The sequence below is a fragment of the Lissotriton helveticus genome, chromosome 4_1, assembly GCF_964261635.1.
Source record: "Lissotriton helveticus chromosome 4_1, aLisHel1.1, whole genome shotgun sequence".
Lineage (NCBI taxonomy): Eukaryota > Metazoa > Chordata > Amphibia > Caudata > Salamandridae > Lissotriton > Lissotriton helveticus.
Window position 1 is genome coordinate 1620855767 of NC_136063.1, and position 18307 is coordinate 1620874073.

General features: G+C 46.3%; 1 protein-coding gene across 1 annotated transcript in view; it reads left to right on the plus strand.

Annotated features, from left to right (window-relative positions):
• Window positions 1–7407: 7407 nt before the first annotated feature.
• Window positions 7408–18307, plus strand: part of KBTBD2 (kelch repeat and BTB domain containing 2) — a 169209-nt gene continuing 158309 nt past the window's right edge. Inside the window, exon 1 of the mRNA XM_078688246.1 lies at window positions 7408–7568. The gene's annotated coding sequence lies outside the window, so the exon portion shown is untranslated. The remainder of the gene's footprint in view (window positions 7569–18307) is intronic.

Consider the following 18307-nt stretch of genomic DNA (forward strand, 5'->3'; position numbering starts at 1 on the left):
CTCAAATGGTTTGCCTCTTTCCTCTCGGACAGATCCCAAATGATCAAGATTGCAAACAGTCTCTCTTCTCCACTGGTGGTTGGTCAAGGTGTCCCTCAAGGTTCTATCCTTGCTCCCACTCTGTTCAATCTCTATCTGGAATCATTAGGGAACCTTTTAAGCAAATCTGGAATCCTCTTCCATCTCTATGCGGATGACACCCAAATCTACCTCAAGGTGTCTTCCTGTCATGATCTCTCACTACTCAGCTCTACTCTCAATACTATTCACAACTGGATGTTAGTTCACCAACTCATTCTCAATCCCTCCAAAACAGAATTCCTCCTCTTATCTAGCTCTCTCTCTCCGCCTCCTGTTCAATCCTGGATGGATCAATCAAATCTACTCAACAGTAAACCCATCATTGTGGACTGCGCTAAATCCTTAGGTGTCATACTTGACAAAAGACTCAACCTAATCTCACACATCAACTGTATGGCCAAGAGCGCACGTTATCAACTGCGCCTTTTATGGGGGATTCGTCGGTTCTTCCCGGAGAAGGACCTAAAAATCTTGGTCCAATCACTAGTTCTCTCTAGACTGGATTGTTGTAATTCTCTTCTGACTGGCCTTCCCAAATCTCACCTCTCCCCCCTCAAATCCGTCCTCCATTCAACAGCTCGCTTCATTACAGGGTCCGAACGTAGTGACCACATCACTCCTATCCTGTCTTCTCTCCGATGGCTTCCCATCGAGGCTAGAGCTATCTACAAAACAGCGTGCATCCCTCACAAAGCTTTGCACTCTTCCTCGCCTCGCTATCTGGCGAATAAACTCAAACTGTCTGGAGGCTCAAGACCTTCTCGGAATGCGAAAAAGTTCCTTCTTGAACCCCCCTCCTTCAAAAGGGAAAAATTGTTGGCACAATCGTTCTCAGGTAATGCAGTGAGAATCAAAAATTTGCTAGCATTCGCGCCAAGAATTTTCAATTCTATTAAGGACACGGAGGCGAGGATTATGCTTCTCAATCTTTACTGCAAAAACACAGCAGCCAATGAAAATGCATATTTTCATCATAACAGTATAACAAAACTACATTTCCCATGATGCACATATGTATAGGCACGCCCCCACAGTCCATAAGAACCCTTAGCGTGCTGCCATCTTCCTCTTTCTTTGAAGCGAACAAGTCCAAACGATAACTTGAATAATTGTACAACTCCTCCAACGTGGAAGAAAATATGGTCCTCAAGAATATGCTCCTGACAGCCGTCTTCGTCTAGTCAGACTTCTTTTCTGATCCTGAAACAAAGGAAATGAAACCACCGTAATCACTGAATATATGGGTGGGCAAGCTTGTTACACTTAACCAAGCCGGGTGGGATAATCCTCGCCTCCGTGTCCTTAATAGAATTGAAAGTTCTTGGCGCGAATGCTAGCAAATTTTTGATTCTATTACAGGACCGGAGGCTTCAGATTATGCTAGTTTAACGCTCTTTAAAAACCACAGAAGTAATATCACCCACCGGCTTATAATAAAAAGTCTTAAATGTCGACTCAGAGGACCAATCTGCACAACGCATAATGTCCTGAATGTTAGAACCCAACATGAATGTTTTTGAAGCCATTGCGCCTCTCGCAGAATGAGCACCAAATATTTGTGTGTCAATACCAGCTTCTTGCATTATGAATCGAAGCCATCTGGCAATGGTGGCGGCTGCCACAGGTTTATAAGGTTTCTGCAGTGCAATCAACAATTGACTACAACCCTGAGGCCTTAAGGCCCTCGTGCATTCCTCATATGTCTTTAAACATTGTACCACACATAATTTTTCATTTTCTGGAAAAGCATTATAATTAACATATCTTGACAATGTTTTAGTACGACCTGTAATATGAAATGAAACCCCTTCAGGGGTAAATACTCTACCTGTAACGTCAAGCGCTCTGACATCCGAGGAACGTCTGCACGACGACAGGCAAAGCAGCATGGCCATCTTGGCAGATAGCTACTTCCTAGATAGGAGTGCATTAATAGGCCATTTGTTGAATAAAGATATCACTAAGGAAACGTCCCACAGACCCCTATATTTGGAAACGTCCCACAGACCCCTATATTTGGGCTGGGGAGGGTTGGCAACCCTAATACCTTTAAGCAATTTGCATACTACCAGGTGCATACCTACCGGTACTCCTGAAGAGGCCCCAGCAACAGCGATTCCGACTCCGGAAGTAACCTTGGAAGATCGCAACTCCATTGTAACAATTTGAGGAACCACGACTGGGACGTACACCACGGCGTCACCATGACCAACTCCGCCCGTTGCCTGATGACCTGCGTCATCACTCTGGGGATCAGCAAGAACGGGGGAAACGCATACTGTATCGCATTCGACCAGTCCTGCAGAAAGGCATCTGTCGCCTTCGCCAATAGATCCGGCCTCCAGCTGAAAAACTGGGGAATCTGGTAAGTGAGTCTGGAGGCAAAGAGGTCCGTCTGGAATGGACCCCAAATCTTCTGAAGCCACTGGAAGACTTCGGGATGCAACTTCCAGTCGCTGAAGTCCCTGAGGTGCCTGGAGCTCCAATCCGCCACCTGATTGGACTGACCCGGAATGCATTCTGCCATCACTGAGATCTGATTCGTGAGACCGTAATGCCAAAAATATTTGGCAATCTGCACAAGAAGAGACTATCTCGTGCCGCCCAACTTGTTGATGTATCTCACCGCTGACACATTGTCCATGCGGAGGAGGATACAACATGAGGTCTGCCTCGGGGATAGCGTCTGAATTGCGAACGACCCTGCAAGCAGTTCTAAGCAATTGATGTACAAGTAAAGTTCTTGCGAAGACCATCTGCCGCCCGTGGAGATGTCCTCGCAGCGTGCGCCCCAGCCCCATCGGCTGGCGTCTGACTCGATTACCACCTCTGGCTGAGATCCGAAGATTGCTCTGCCGTTCCAGGCGTCCACATGGCCTAGCCACCACTGTAGCTCTGACCTGACTTCCCGAGACAGTGGGATGACGTCCGAATAGGACAGTCCCTTCTGGAGATGTTTGATTTTTAGGCGTTGAAGGGCCCTGTAATGAAGAGGGCCCGGGAATATCGCTTGAATAGATGAGGCCAATATCCCCACTACTCTTGCTATCGCCCTGAGCGTGACTGTTTGACTGTTCAATAACTTTAGGATCTCCTTCTTGAGGTCCTTCAGTTTCGTCTTTGGAAGGCACAGTTGGGCCGACTGTGAGTCTATCGTGAATCCGAGGAAGTCTATTTTCTGAGTTGGCATAATCACCGACTTCTTCGGATTGATAACAAAACCTAGGCTCTGAAGCAGCGATGTCGTAAGGACGAGGTGCTGCCTGAGTGTTGCTCGATTCTGTGCCATGATCAAGATGTCGTTGAGGTATATTATGAGCCATATACCCCTTTCTCTGAGGTGGGCCACCACTGGTTTCATCACCTTGGTGAAGCACCAAGGAGCTGAGGAGAGCCCGAAAGGAAGAGCCAAATATTCGTAGCATCGGCCGTTCTAGCTGAACTAGAGGAACCTGCGATGCGGCGGGAAGATTGGAATGGATAGGTATGCGTCCTTGAGATCTAACCTGACCATCCAATCTTCTTCCTGCAGCAAATCTGCTAGAAGATGGATACCTTCCATCTTGAAATGGTTGTACGTTAGGAATTGGTTGAATTCTTTGAGATTCAGAACCAGTCTGTTTCCACCTCCTTTCTTCTGTACAATAAAGATGTTGCTGCAGAAGCCGTGAGGCCCCCTGGATGGTGCTATCGCGTGCTTCCGTAGCAACTCTGCAATCTCCTCATCTATAAAACTGTGATCTTGTTGGGAAAAATGGAGATTTGCTGGGGGACTTGACTGAAATGGACGAGAGTAAAACTCTAACTGAAAACCCTGTACGGTTTGCAAAACCCAGGAGTCTTGAGTTAGCTCCTGCCACTGACGTAGACAGTGTTGAGTGCGACCCCCCCAAAGAAGGAAGAGAAAGGTCTACAACGCTCACCTGTGGGCTGCTGGGCCTTGAAGTTCGCCCTGGTGTTGCCGGACTGGAAACGCCCTCTGTTGAACCTGGTGAACCTGCGGGATGGGTAGAAGGTACCTCCATGAGTGAAATCATAGTCATTTCTTCCGCGACCGAAGTCGCCTCTCTGGGAACCTTGGTGACCACCACGGCCTGACGAGCGGCCCCCGCTTCGCCCGGCCCGATTAAAAACACCCTGGTTGAACACTCGTTTTATCCCAGATTGCGCTTTATCGAGGGTAGTAAAGGTACCGACATACTTTGCAACGTCCTTGACGAAGCGCTCCCCAAAGAGCTGTCCCGCCGCAAGGGGTCCGGGTTCTGCTTCCGCCAGCTCCATAAGGTTGCTGTCCATCCGGATCAGAAGTGACTTCCGTCTTTCCGATGAGATTGCGCAATTTGCGTTGCCTATGAGGCATATAGCCCGTTGGGTCCAACCTGTCAAAATATCAGGATCTATCGAGAGAGAGGACTCCTTGGCTGCCAAGGCCATTTCCAGGATTTTGGCCAAAGGGCCCACAACATCCAGCAGTTTATCCTGGCATCCCCGCCAGGCGCGGTCGATGCCACGTTTGGGGTCCTTTGAGAATTTTCGAGCTGTTTCCTGATAGGGCGCAGAGCCCCCGCTAAAGCCTGTTGAACAGTCTAGTGAATGCTTTGGACATCTCAGTCCAGTCCTCTGTGAACAGTCTGCGGGACCGTGGTCTCCATAGCCCTGTTCACAGAGGACTGGACTGAGACGTCCAAAGCATTCACTAGGTTGTCCTCTAACACAGCCTCCTGCTGTCCGTCATATGTCTCCTCCTCAGCATACTCTTCTGGGTATTGCTCCCAATCATCCATTATTAGGGGTGGCTTTAAGTATGAACAATCTAAGTAAATACCACTGAACTTATCAGTATATGCCAGACTCTTTCACAGCCACAAGGAGGGTAATGGGGGTGGGGGGGTCAGCCCACCAGCACACAGAAATATTCACTACAGATCCCCTCAGCAAAGCTGTATTCCAAGGGGTCAGAGACCCAGGCCAATGCAGTAATATAAAGAGTGTGTGCCCACTCTCATCAGGCCAGAATTTTACAACCTGGGACAGGCGTTTTCTGGATCAGAGCGATCACCGTGAAAAAACGCGTTTGAAGTGTGGGAAAATTCGCGCTGCTAACGCGCTGCCCAAACGCGACTGAAATCCGCCCACAAGATAGCCCAATTTCAGCGCGTCGCCGCCGAGAGCCACCCGGCCTTTACAGCGTCATCGGGCGATGAGGGGAGCCCTTGTGCATGCGCGAGAAGCGCGCGACTGATGTGGGAAGGCCAAACAAACCCCGGGAACAAAAAGCTCACTGAAATTACGGTGACGGTCTACCCCCGGTCAGCGACCGTAGCATCAACACCCCTGAAAACGGCACGAACCTCACACATAAGCCACAGAGGAATGAAAAGAAAGCGGGCTGACGAGACGCGTTTCCAACTCCGCGCTCGCCCACTAATGCACCATTCCCTCGAAACAACAGTAATACCATACAATGAAGATAAAGGCAATTTCAAAGAAATACCCAATCCATTTAAAATTAGATTCAAAGACAATCTGAAGCCTCCGGTCCTGTAATAGAATCTGGAACTCGCTTCCTCCTTTGCTCCGTGCCATCACCTCCATCCAGATCTTCAAAGCGGACCTCAAATCTCTTTTATTCCAAATACACTTTCAGAACTAATTCCCTCCTTCTCAGACCCCACCAGGAAGTTCTTTAGTCATTGTGAATTTGTCACAAATATTTTTATTTTTGTTTGTACATCCTGTGCTTCTGCGTTTGAAATTCTGTTCCTTTTGCCTGCGTTGTTTTGATTCTATGGCCTGCTATTGTTCGCCAGGAAGTTCTTTAGTCATTGTATAATTTGTCATATTTATTCTTATTTTTGCTTGTACAGTCTGTGTCTGCTGTGCTTGAGATTGTGTGCCTTTTGCCTGCGTCGCTCCGATTCTATGGCCTGCTATTTTTGTTTGTTTAATTCCTGCAACAGTTCTCTCGTGTAACGTAACTGGTTCTATTGTACAGTGCTCTCACACCTTCGGGTAAAGCCCGCGCTTTATAAAAATGCATTAAATAAAATAAAATAAAACCCAAGCACGGTCAGTCTCGGTCTTGTCCGGTCACTGTGAAGCAGCGACAACCTACCCGATTATTCCTTCGCAACTGTGATTTCATATATACGTGGTTGACCAACCAACGAGAAAACTGATAAGCTCGGCGTGATTGGCAGTTGTGCTCCTACTGGTGATTCATATGTTCCTACTACCGCTTTAAGACACTCGCCTACGCGCCATTCATAAAAACGTTTACACTTCCTGCACGGAAGATCTTGGAAAGTAGCCAATTTGATGTAAATCAAACTCGAAAGTGCACTGGTCATTGAAATAAAAAACGGATCTCGTAACGGAAGTCGCTTTTAGGCTGGTTTTGGACACATTACAATAAAGGTCGCTTCAGGTCAATATGAACAAAATCAGAACCAGATATGGGTTTTAACAGAAATAATGGCCACACCTGAGGTTGTTTTAACGAGCGTTTGTTTGTAGATCTGAGAAAAAACGGTAAATATTATTTTAGTACACATTTTTTAAACCAAGTTTCGTTATTACACAAACATGCCAATCGCAGAAATGTATATTCTTCATGGCGAAACCTGCGGGTTACAACCACATTTTCAAGATGGTAATTTTTTTTGCGCTGTGCATTGGACTTCCCTGGGTTCCCTTTCCATGTTATCACAGCCAGCATCTTTCATTTTGGCAGTGGTGCCAGTATATCTTCAAGATACTGAGTTTATTATAAGACCAGATTGCTGGCTTCACCAGCTATGGTCACCTTCGGGTCAGTCACTTTTTATACGATCTGTAGCGATCAACCTATATGAGCATCCCGAGACATTTTGACTGACCTTATGATGGCCACCACCAAATAGAAACCGCATAAGCCCCGCAGGCAAGGTTACTTATAAAACACGTATGTATAAAGCACAAGACGGAGAGTATCAGACCCATTCCCTCCTATTTCCAAACGTCATCGCTGACAAGTATATTTTTTTAAATAACGAAAATAAACATCACCGTCTAGCCTCTATGAATGCTTTCTAGGACAAGAACGCAAGCGTGATAAGCGCCTACAAATATGACAACACGTAAAAAGGTGAGGTAGGCGCTTGTGTACTACGCCTTCTCGGAGAGACCAACGCGAGGCGCAGGTACCCGTGACAAAGGTGCTGGGAAAGGTGGCGGGTTTAAGGTTCCCACGCTGAGCTCGTCCGTTTACACACACAGTGCGGGGAGGGGCCGGAAGAAGGAGGGAGGAGGGGCTGTCACAGAGGGGAAGCGAAGGCCTCTGCGCCAGAGGAAGAAGGGGGAACTTGCGCGCGCATAGAGCGTGAGTCACTTCCCTCCGTCGCCTAACCATTGATTCCTCCGCCCCCAGCCCCTTCAACCTCCGGGCTCAGCAACGATACACGGAGCAGCGACGCCTCGGACCGGCAGCATCAGCGGCCTAGCGCGCGGTGAGTTGTTCCGCCAAGCGCGTCCTTGCTCCTCTTTAGGGAGACCGACTTCGAGGCACATACTCTCCCATCAGTTTCTTGAGGGGGGGGGGTATGTTTGTTGACCAGGCTGGAGTGCAGTCTTCTTTATACAGTTAATCTTGTTTTATTTCTATTTCTGCGCTGGTGAATGCCTTGTTTCCTGGTATATGCTGCTTACTCAATGACTACAGGGGGCTCCACCCGCAGCCCCTTTAGGAGGAGCCTAGAGCGTGGGCGTTCAGTGTGACTTGTGTTTGTTTGAATGCGAAAGGGTGGTCAGTCTTTGGAGGAAAGCAATCGGGTTGCGGAGTTGTGTGCGTGGTCGGGAAGTAAACAGTGTTTTAGTGGAAAACGGAGTCTTTATTTCTTCTCCCTTCAGGGAAGTAGCAGGATGGGGCGTACTGTCCCGGCCTCAGCAGTTTAGTGTGGGTCGTTTTCCACATCCTCAAAAGTTGCTCACGGATGTAGCGCCGAAAGGCGGACCAGTTTACCACATTACTACACCACCGAGGCAGCGGCAAACTCTATCAGATTATATATTCTTTAGGTCTGGTTAATTGGTGCACTGAGCCTTCTGATAATCTTGATTAGGCACCATTCTCCACTGTAGTAATTTTGACAACCGATCTGCATAACTTTGTTTTATTTGCACTATCTATAAAACTAGAACACATATATTGTGTAAGTTAGTTAACCATTTTCTGTCGCAGTCTTCTAAAGTAAGTTAGTGTATTGAAGTTTACTGTGAGGGTGATACTTGAATGGAAGTAAGGAAGAGTATGTAAATATATTAAGGGTGTGGTAAGAGTAATCTCAGCGAAGAGGTCATGGGCTATTAGGATGTCAGAAGTTAATTAAGTGATTGGTCTGAATTTTTGTTGAGAGGTGGAAGTACCCCCATCAAGTTTAAGAGATAAGGTTTTACAACATCATGGAGGATAAATTGATGTTATCAAAAATAAAGGTTAAAGACGACCAATATTGGTGGCCTGGTATGAATTCTTGCTTTGAAAGGTCAGTTTATGACTGTTTTGAGTGTTGTGATGCTGATAAATCCCAAGTTACTCTCCAGCCTCTGTTAAACCTCACAGCATATTCTGTTTGCCTTGGCGAGCTTTGGGGATTGGCGTTTTAGGGCCTACACTCGGGGCCGGTTCCAGGATTTGCGGGGCCCTGTGCCAAAAGGTAATGTGCGAGGCCCCTCTAAATTTCTTAAGTGACCCCTTGAGCCCATTCAGAGACACTGCGGGAGGCTCTTTGTCCAGCATTTTAGCGCCTCCACAAATTTAACTTTCAGCCCACTAGCAATTCTCACACCTTCTGCCTGATAGGTGTGAGAATTGCTTGTGGGCTGAAAGTTAAAACCGTGGGGGCGCTAAAATCCTGGACAAAGGGCCTCCTGCAGTGTCTTTGAATGGTCTCCTTGCAATTGGTACAAGAGGAAACGTCTCCCTCCCCTAGGCCTCCAGACACCATCCCTGAGAGGCCCGGGGAGGGCCCCTCCTCCTAATTGCAAGGAGACACCTTTCTTTCAGTTGCATTGACAGGGAAACAACAGGACAAGCGATCGGTGCGGGGCCCCATGGTGGTAGGCTTAGTGCGAGGCCCTGGGCAGCTGCAGACACTGCCCATGCCTAGCGCTGGCCCTGCCTACACTTGATATTTATGAGTATCCAAGTATGTAATCCTGCTATTAGATTTTTGTTTCCAAAGTGTCCTTTGCATTGCGAACATTTTGGCTGATATGGGGTTGATGTTCCTATGTGGGCTTTACAAAAGTGAAGGGTTAATAAAGTCATTCTGGGGATGTAATTAGGTAGCAATCAAGTTGAAGTGGTGCATCGGATTTGACTGAAAGATGAAGTGTCTTGTTGTGGTTCCGATATGAGCAAACCTGTCAAATTATGGGTTCTTTGGCAGTCGCTGCTTGCATGACTTGAAGGTGAGAGGGCGGGTGGAGGGGTCGCGGCGGGGTTCATGCGGGGGGGTGGGGGAGATTTAGAAAAAAATAAACAAAGAAAAGTACCTTATCGGGTCCCGCGCCACCTCCGCTCCTGGCCAGGTCCCGCGTTTTCCTGCTGCTTTCCTGCTCTCCTGCCTCTGACAGGAACAGGAAGCAGGCAGCCTCCCTGCCTTCCCCTAAGCCAATCGCAACGATGCAATGGTAGCATTGTGATTGGTGGGGACAGCGCCCATCCGGGCGCCTATGGGTAGGCCATTTTCTCTATGTAGGCTGCATGCAGCTTATATAGAGAAAATGCAGAGTGCGCATGACTGGTTTGGTAAGCCCCAGAGGGCCGACCAAACAGTCAGGGCCCACAGCATTGGGCAAGCCATTCCTCCCCATTTCGCCTGCCCCACTGAGGCATACCCTTCTGCTTTCTCGCAGAGCAAAAAGCAGAAACATAAAATGGTATTTTAATGTTTCTGCTTCTCGCACTGCGAGAAAGCAGTAGGGCGATGCTCCTCCGCCCTAATGAAGGAGCCACCCAGATTTTGCATTATGATTTGCCAAATTTAAAGCCTCAAAAGAAAAATTTGTGGTATAAAAAAGCAGAATTTGCGATATTTTAGCAACAGGCTCTAAATGTGCCTTTCACAGAAATACTGTGGCCCATATTTAGAGTCCGCAAACCAGCACTATAGAGCTGAGAAGAGGGGTATATTACACTAGAGGTAGTTCAGATTTCAGTGTCAATGCTTCACACTCTCTGGCACTATCCTGCCATCTTGCTTCCAGTTTTAAAGAGCTGAATGCCAATATTCCTTGTAAGGTTAGCCAATGCCGGAAGTTGACTTACCCATTGTCCCATGCTGTATGTTGTGAGTGGAAGAAAATGTGTATGATGCAACAGTTCAGTTGATTCAGAGAACTGGTTGAGATCTCCCTTTAAATATTTAATTTTTACGAATTAAAAAAGGTCGTTGCTATCTCAGGCCTAAAAATGATAGTTTTTCGGTCTGATGTTAGTCATTAGCTTTTGATTTTACTCAAAGTATGTGTGATATATTTATGGAAGTTTTAATGCCAGCGCTCTTCAATTGGTCTGTTGTCATGCACATTCCCATACCCTCGTACACTACAGCTTCTTTAATGTGGCAATGAGTTAGACCACTTCAGCCATTGGGTAAGTTCACTGTGTGTGCTTTTTCACAAAGAGCACATCCGCCCTCAAAGTAGTTCCTTTCAGTGCCAGCGCTATCAGAATGGTTTTTGGTTAATAGCTATGTATCCGATAGAGACATCTAGCTGCAGATTCCTTAACTTTTGATTTCTCCCCAGGTGCCAGACTGGAGCCGGAAAATTTTCATCAGTCCCTTTGCCGCCGGGGGACGACTCCTCTTGACTCTGTGATGTCAACTCCAGTTGTGACGTCTGTGGAGTCATATAAGTCCTCCCCGGCGCACGGAGGTCAGTTTCTTCTTTTCCGCGCTGCAACGCAGATCCAGAAAAGCGGATCCTCAGGCCGTTTTTCCTAGCCAATTTCGACAGTTTTTTGCCGGATTTCAGTTTCGATGCTTCACACTCTGGCACTATCCTGCCATCTTGCTTCCCAGTTTTAAAGAGCTGAATGCTATGATCGATCATCCGACTTCGACATTGATTTCGGCTGTAACAGTGTGCCTTTCTCCAATGTCATTGCCGTTAGGCCCTGTGGGTCCTGTTCTCGACAAATGTCGGTATGGATCCACATACCGTTTTGTGGTGTTTGGGAGAACATCACGACTCCAAGGATTGCAGCTCCTGCAGAGGCTAAAAGAGTAGGCGCTCAAGGAACACTGTATGAAGTTGCTGGCAGCATGTCTGTTGCGGTCCTCGGAGACTTTGCGGTCTCTGTTGTCTTGTCATGTGTAGGTCAGTTCGCAAAGCTGTTCTAGGAGCCAGAGTCATTCTCCAGGACATTGTACTTCAGAAACGTTCGAGGGTAAGCGCAGGCGTATGAAGTCCCAGCTTCCCCTGACTTCACTGCATGGAGATTCAGTCTCCCACAGCTCCTCGCGCTCACCAGTTGAGGAGGCCGTTTGCGACTCCACCTTGTGTCTCCCCGTCTTTTCGGGAGCAGGGGCTGCGATGGCCCAGATGAGAGAGTATTATAACTCTCTACATCTCACCTTTGGGGACCCACCTTCCACTAAAGCACTCATTGGCCTCAAGGAGGTAGGGGGAACACACGTCGGTGTGTTGGTTGACCGTTGGTTTGGCGTCGGCCGACTCTGCTACGATGCACGTGCACAGCCCTTCGGGGGACTTCACCTTCGGCGTCCATGATTGATTAGCCAAATTCGACATTGACTTCGGCTGTGCTGATCAGTCTCACTCCTTCCAGTCGTCGTTGAATCGCTACCTCCTCAGTGTTGGAAATTTGCCATTTTCAATTCCTCCTCAAGTTGAGACTTTCGGGAGTCGCCTCGTGGCAGGTGATGCAAGGGAGTCACAGCTGATTCAAGTTCCTCCTTTGCAGATGTGTTGAGGAGAGTAGCTGCAGTTTTGGACTTGTCGTTGCCTACGGCGGAGAATTCCACCAACCCTTTGATTGATATCCCTTATCAAGGACAGTCTGGGGAAGAGCCTGTTCTTCCATACAGCAAGACCCTGTTTGATATATTGTTCGATACTTGGGCCAAGCCTTACACAGGGGACTCGGTGGACTGTGCTATATCTTGCAGGCATCTGTCTGCTCCAGGAGATTCAGTTTGTCTCCTTAAACCACTCATAGCCTGGTAGTGCAGGCAGCTACAGCCTCTCAAGATATGTATTCTTCACCTAAGACTCCACTAAAGAGGCACTCCAGGAGTCAAGATGCATGTGGTAAGCACATCTTTAGTTCTGCTTTAAGATCTACCAACACATCTTGTGTTTTAGGACGTTTTCCCCACGCTCTGTGAGATACCTTGCAGACTATGTTGCCATCACCACTGGATAACATCCTTCTTGATGTTGAAAGCTTGATTAGAGATGGGCAACAGGCACCTAAGCTAATAATCGGGTGCGGCATGGATACTACTGATTCGGTAGGCCGGGCTATGGCACCTTTGTTGGCGCTTCAGCGTCATGCATAGTTAAGATTAAGAACTTAAGGTTCTTCAGAGGCTGTGCAGGTGACTTTAGTCGATATGCCCTTTAACGGCGCCTATCTTTTGAGCTCAGACCGATTCAGCATTGAGGCCCTACCATGATAACAGAAGTGATACAGAGTCTTAGTTACTCTTTCTCTGATATGTTCTTTAATTGTGAGCCAGTATTAAAGTACTCAAAGAGCTTAACTTGTTAGGACATTGATGGGTCCTTCTTTTGATTACACCTGGTTCGTGTTTCTGTGCAGATGTTATTGTTTCACTGCCGTTTGTAACAGTTTAAGTGGTATAATGATACCTGAGGTATATTTTTTCTCTTTTTCCTCTGATAGTTGGCTTCATGCTCAGTTGGCCATTTGCAGTTGATGTGCCTTCCAGTTAGTAAGTTTACCTTTTCACTTCTTTCAAAGCAGTTTGGTATGCAGGTGTGCATTACTGCTGATGTGCAGTATTTCTTATAGAGACATATTTCTTATGCCAAATTTGAGACCTTGTAAACAGAGTGTATACTTGTTTTTTTAGGTCTCGCCTAGCGATGCAGCGTATGCGCTGTCGCTTTGGCGAGATCTATTGTTGTCGATTTAAGCTTTGGAAGGGGTACAGGAGATGTGCACATGCCCGGTCAGGCGACGTGCACAGGTCTCTTCCAAAGGGGGACAGGAGATGTGCATGCGCCTGGACAGGCAATGTGCAAGTGTCACTCATGGCAACAGCTTTTTAAATTTTATTTAAGTGAAAACATGATGGCAACAGCTTGTTTAGGTTTCTCAGAAGGAAAGTAATTTGTACCGAATGGGAAAGCGGCAGTTAGTGGCTCCGGTGGGCAGCGGTATTAAAAGTAGCAGCGCCCGCGAGCCGGGCGGCTGCGGGTGGAGGCTGCCAGCGGGAGCGGCAGGTAATTGGAATGTCTTCGTGCATGGAGTGCCGGCACCAAAGCAGGGCGCAGCCGTGGGGGAAGCGCTACGCACCCCCTTCCTTCCCTGACAGCCACAGACTCTCAGAGTGCTATTTAAGGAAGCTGGTTTTCCATATTCATCGGTCTCATAAACATCGGACATCTTGTGTGCCAGGCAGGAGGCTGACATCCAGCCAGTGATGCCACAGCGTGGACAGCCCCCGGGCATCCACTCCTGCGATTCCACGTCATTCATAAACCGAGTCGGTGGTGACTTGCTGTGCCTCGGTCAAAGTCCAGAGTTTAATTCAGTACCTTCAACTCAAGCTAGAGGCCAGTGCTCTAACCCGCACTACTCTTCCTCATCCTGTCCCACGATTCCAACGTGATCACTGCTGATCCCAGCACTGCCTCCCCCGGAAGCATCGGCGATCTGAAACCTCTGCTGCAGACCCCAGCAGTGCCTCCCACGCCAGGCACTGCAGACAGGTCCCAGCAGTGCTTTCATTGCAACCACTGCAAACATCCCACTGGTGCCTGCACTGCAATCACTGCAGATCCCATTACTACTTTAATTGTAAGCACTGCCGTTCCAAACAGTGACTTTACTGAGAGCAATGCAGGTTCCAGCAGCGCATCCACTGCAAGCGCTGCAGACAGATCGCAGCGCTGCAGTCAGCGTTGACACAAATAACAGAGATGTTCTAGAACAGCAGACATCCTTTGCGAGGGGACACCGGAAACATTAATGTCGAGTCCCGAAGGCCCAATCTGGATTCTTGTGTCCAGATTATTTCTGGCAGCAGCGCAAGGGTTGCTATTTCACTATGTCCGTTCTCGAAGTGTCACCATGAATGTTGCGCCCCGTTTTTTTGGCCCTTGTATAGAGTTCTGCGCCCATTTCTGGAAACTCCTCCAATTTGAGGTGCATGTACAGTGCTGGAGGCCACTTCTCCAGAAACAAAGGGTCCCTAAGTAGAACTGCCAATATACTGCAAGCTCTGCCCCGGAAGTATTACACATTGACCCCTACGAGGCGTCATCATTATGCACCAATGGACAGCAGTAAACATGTCTGCAGGGAGTGGCACTGGCAAGAAAGACGCACAGCAATTATACACTGACAATTTAAACAAGCATTTGCAGTGCAATAGGTCTCGCATTTACATGAGTTTTACCTATTGGCATTGTAAAGGACAATGACTGACTTTCATTTATGTTTTCGTTTTTAAAATGTAAATTAAAGGCATTGTCATTTACAATGCTAATAGCTTAAACCCGCGTAAATGCGAGACCTATGAATTGCAAATGCCTGTTTACGAATACTTTGAATTTCCTCTTCAGTACAATTTTGATCTCTTGTTACTTTAACGCAGTCCTTTTTGCTACTTTAGCGGGGTGCACTTTGCATTGTGTTAAAGTGGTGCATGGATGGCCTTTGTGTTAGCCAAAAATTATCCATGCTTCCCGGTGAGGGGGTTATGTCTGCTTTATTATGTGATGCATTCCTTACCTGCACTTAGAAATGTGTTCCCTGGTGCCCTTTTTTGTTGGTCATTAGGTTTGCAATTCAAGGTGTCTGATTTGTGGTGTTCTGGATACTCCAAGTCTTAGTCTCCCCTATTCTTGAAGGTGAAATTTACTCCTGTTCAATTTTGGAACATGGTTGTCCCGTGTGCTCTGCTTCTAAGGTTTTTTGTGATGCAGTGTCTGAATATTTACCTTAAAGTGGTTTACAACCATGTCTTCGATGGTTGAAAGATTTCTGTTTTTATCAGAAGAGCAGGTTTGCTTCTTGATCTTTCTTCACTTTAGAAACCTCCTGGATATTTCCATGCCCCTTCGGCTATTGATAGTCATACATTTCTTGCCAGGAGGTTGGATGTTTTGTCTCATTGGAGACATTTTCTCTATTAGACGTTTGTTATTTTCTGTGCCTTATAGACCTTTAAGGGATCATAGTGTGAACATATGGTCGGGTGCTTCGTGTGTTTTTATAGAACCAGTTATACGTATTTGAGCGCTTGTCTGCCTTACAATCAGATTGGATTTGAGCTTATATGCCTTGTGGACCAAACTGGGTTCACTTTTTGTGTATTTTCCAGGGATTTGTTTTATTTTATTCATCGTGAACGTCTAGGAGGCCAAGTGTGGTCGTAAGTGCTTGCTACTGGCAAGGGCTTATTTTCATGTGGGTTTTATTTAGGTAGTACCAGCCTATTAGGATACTTTTGACAGGCAGTATTATTTTAATGCTAAGTCGCTCAAGCTTTTTATTGAGGGTGTGATATCTATCTTGATATTATATTGTATTTTTTTTCGTACCGGTTTTTCAGTTCCGTTTATCTGTGTGTGTATGCATAGTTTACAGGTGTGTGTTGCATATGTGTTTACACATAGAAAGATATAGCTCTGCTATATGTAATAAAGTTATATAATAATCTTAAAAAGAAAAAATGTTATGAGACGTGATTGCCTCTCTCCTCACTGTAAGTTTTTCGTCAGGATCTATATGTATGCTTGGAATGTGGATATATAGATCTGGGTACAATGGATCAATATTTATAGCAGATTCATATCTGTTTAATTGCCATCTTTTCGTCATTGCGGGTATTATGCATTGTGTGAACGCTGGTAGAAATTTTGTTTAACAAAAAAAAAGAGGGTTTCTTTGTTTTGGAAATTGACTTGCCGTTTATCTGTTTTAATGCTTTGGTTGATCTTCACGGCCTTGCAATGAATAGGTTTATTCATCTTGGTTTTAATGGGAATGGGTTTTGGAAGCCCTCCGTTTTTGGAATTATCAGGACAGATTTCCTGCAGGTATTTCTTTACTGATGAGAATGCGGGTTTCATGGCCTTCATTTTGCTTTTAGTCCAAGGACTCACTTACCCTTTGGGGATTAGATGCGATTGTTTGACTATTGTCCGATGTCTTCTGATGGGGTACTTTCCGGTTTCACTTGAGACTTTGGTTTACTTGTGCCTGCGGGGTTGTTCTTATTTACATTGTCTATGGTCATTGCCATAGGTTTCATGGAGAGCCGTGCTCTGTCTTGTTTAATTCCTACATAAGTCTGGTCTGTGTCAATTTCGACCAGCTGGTTCACTCTGAGAGCTTTGATAGGATCAGTTCGTCCACCCTTCTCCATGTGGGTATAGCAGTGTGATTTGTTTAAAAAGTTAGACATCTAGCCACACATTCCTTATCAGATGAACAAGTTACTTAACTTCTGTAACATATTATCTGGTAGAGACCTAGTCTAGCCGCAGATTCCTTAACACTTGCCCATCCTCACCGCTCTGCGAGCAATATGCACTGTGAGGGTTATACCCCTTTTCAATACTGGTTTTATATACTAGTGATCCACGTTTCACATAATTGTGCAATTCAACAGACCAATTGGTCTTACTACTTAAATATTGACTTGGTATTGCCATACCTTTAATTTCCAATTGCTTCATCACAATGTTGGGTCTTTTCTTATGGGCCTTGTCTGGGTATTATTATACCATTTATTTCTATTTTAAAGATACATTGATATTTTTGTCACACTGTGTCCACAGCCAGTTTCTATAGTGGCTACGCATTTTGGTGCATAAGGCTTAACAGAAGAAACTGACGTTCGCATGTTGGAGGGGATTTATACGACTTCACCACTCAACGTCCCCACAAAGTCATAAGCCGCCGTCCTCTGGCGCCTGCGGAAAATTCAGAAGGTAAGTAATCTGCGGCTAGACTATGTCGCTACCAGATAATAACTTTCCGAAGGCAAGTAACTTGTTCTTCCAGTGCATTAGTGTATATTTTCGTACAGATTAAATAATTTTGCACCTTGCAGTGAAAAGACCTATGAAACGACCTCTGAGTAGGTAGCATTTTGTAATTTGGCTGGTGGAATAGGACAGATTTCTGCACAATAAATGTTGCAGGAATATAATGCAGGCACTGGTAAAAGCAAATGGGTATATTGTGCTAACATCTGCAAATTGAATTTCATTGTGCATATATTTGCATGGGGTATCATTATAGCCCTTGTGTTGGCTTTGGCAATGTTTGTACAGTGTGTGTGTATATATATCGATACAAAAGGGGGGATGATGGACGGAGCGTTTGAGCAAATCAAACACTCACCCCCAGTCAACTGATCTGGGTTTAATCCATCACCATTCTTTAGCCCACTCAGCCACCCCAGTTCAGACATGGCCATTATGCAAATCAGTCTGACCCTGTGCCCCATGGGAACAGTCCAGCCCGAACTGCCAAGCCATGTCTTCCCTGGACCGGAAACAAGCATCCTGGGACCGGTTTCGGATTCATAATCCTCATCAGCCAGGCTATCTTGAATCCAGTGGCCAAGTGAGCAAGGGACTCACGTCTGAGCATACCCTGCCACACTTAGGGCGAACAAAGCGATACAAAAGGGTATGATGGACGGAGCGTTTGAGCAAATCAAACACTCACCCCCAGTCAACTGATCTGTGTATATATAGCGTCATGTGATCAAGGCTGAGGGACGGCCGAAACGCAACTAGATTTTGTGGGGAAATAAATAACTAAACTAAGCACAACTTGGGTCTGCGCTCGCTCTTTCAAGAAGGTGTGTGTGTGTGTATGTATATGTATATGTATATATATATATATATATATATATATATATATATATATATATATATTCATACAATTAATCCGTTCCTCAAAACAGACGTACTCGGACACCTCCAGTTGCGATTATTCACCAGGAAA